The following is a 2258-nucleotide window of genomic DNA, read 5'->3' as shown; positions in this document are numbered from 1 at the left end:
GTGCCTACATATCTCATCTGAACATGAGAATCAGACTTGTCGTAGTTTGGCTAACTAGGGGTTAAGGATTGCTATCTGAACATGGACTTACAAAAGAGGACACCAGCTGTGTCAAAGGAAAGTGGGCAATGTATTCAACGTCCCAGCAGTAGGTGTCGCAGCTCGCTGAATCGAGTCTTAGGCAGTTACCTCTTTGCAATAGAACGGACTGACATGCCACAAGATCGGAGACGCACAGAAGGTCTAAAAGTGGGGAAGCTCTGCCCTAGAGTTGTCATGCATTGTGGATCTATGTGTTAGGATTTACAGAGGGGAACATCTACCTAATGTTAGCATGCAAAGAATAAGGGAATTCTACCTATGTTATCATACAAAGGGTTCTACCTAATGGGTGCTACCTAAACGGAACAAGAGTCGACGGATGGAGCAAGGGGAGGAGCCACGGATAAAGGTAGATGGCGATGCCTGAGGCGATCTACTTACAGGTAGATGGTGATGCCTGAGGCGATCGACTTACAAGAGGATGGATGAATGCGTGTTGGTTCTGTTAAGTTTTGAAAATGATTACTCGACGTTGGATCGAGCTTTTGATCTTGTTTTGAAACGATTATCGGATGCTCGTTTTAATTATTGTATTAACAGATGAATAAAGAATGAAAGAATAAATATTATACACTTTATGGGATAGGGGTTCATTTGTTATGAATGGGGATGGTTCATGGCAATCAAACAATAAGAATATATGCCTCAATCATCATACAAGTAGGCAACAGTTATCAATCAAATCAGATAAGTAAACATGTATATAATCAAATCAAATAATCAAAGAATGAAATAATGGAGCATTAAACAAGGCATGGGAAATATGATCATGTTAAACAATCAAGCAATGGTAAGCATGGATGAAAGAAACAAGTATTACTGATAACAGATGAATCAGACAGATGAAAAGATGCACACAAAGGGTCCACTGAAATAATTAAATCAAGAAATGAAGTAAGGATCAGATAAAATCAAGATAAAAGGCCTCTAATACATGGCATATGAGATGAACAAGGGAGGATCAAAAGATCTCTTCAATTGCTATAAGCAATCCCTAAATCAAACATTGATTATAAAGAAGTCAACTGAAAATTCAAGCCAACTTAATAAATATCAAATAAATAGAAAATTAATCAAGAAAATTATGAAAAATTAAACTAAGTAAGGTGGGGTCAGGACATCATCATCCCCAAAAAAGATTTTAAAAATAATGAAAATTAGTACATGAATTAATTGAAATAAAACAGAAGTCAAACCAAAAGTCAATCAACGAAGCTAGGTTAAAAATAAATCAAGAATAAATTAAAAATGTGAAATAAAAATCCAAGAAAAGGTCAGGTTGACCATGGGGCAGTGGTCAACCTTCATCCCAAAAATCAGAAGCTAAAAATAATTTTAAGTTATAAAAATAAAATCAAGAATCAAATGTATGCTAAAATGGACCACTTAGAATGAATAATTAAAATGAAATATTAATACTAAATAAATGTGAAAACAAAAATTAAATAAACTTAAATAAAGCATCAAGAAATATGGAAAATATTTTTGGATATTTTTATGAACAAATAAAATATTTTATATTAATTAAAATCAAAACAGAAATAAATTGGGAATAAAAAAATGAACATGAAAAGAGGGGGTGCATTAGCATTTTGACTGAACTGGGAAATAGGTTATGCACTGATGGGCCATAAACGCAGGGTGCTGAAATCAAACAGTGGAAGGGCCCATGATCCAAAACACAAATAAACCAGGGCGTGACAAATTAAATGAACATTTTATTTAAAAAATCATGTGAACCTTATGTCTAATTGGTCACTTCCATTTAAGTTACTAAAAGACAAAAAACCATGGACGGACACGATTAAAACATAAACGCTGGATCCAATGGCTCTCAAGACGACATGTGGTCGTCTTCTTCCTTGAGCCAAACCCTAGCCATGCTCATGCAAGAAAACGCAGGAAAACAGTGTGTTTTTCTCAACTTCAACTCAAAAATATGCATACTATAATGCATCAAAAATCATGAAACAAAACCCAGATCTCAAGTACAAAATGCAAGGATTAACAGGGTAACTTGTTTTAGGTGAGATGGTAGCTTATTCATGGAGAAAAGTTGACAACAAAGTGTCAACATGAACACGGGCATGAGCAGAAAATCAACAACATAAATCAACACCATGAACAATGCCTCGTACTGAGGACTTTAAAAGCAA

This window comes from Lathyrus oleraceus, chromosome 5 (assembly GCF_024323335.1).
Source record: "Lathyrus oleraceus cultivar Zhongwan6 chromosome 5, CAAS_Psat_ZW6_1.0, whole genome shotgun sequence".
Lineage (NCBI taxonomy): Eukaryota > Viridiplantae > Streptophyta > Magnoliopsida > Fabales > Fabaceae > Lathyrus > Lathyrus oleraceus.
This window is presented reverse-complemented; position numbering follows the sequence as displayed.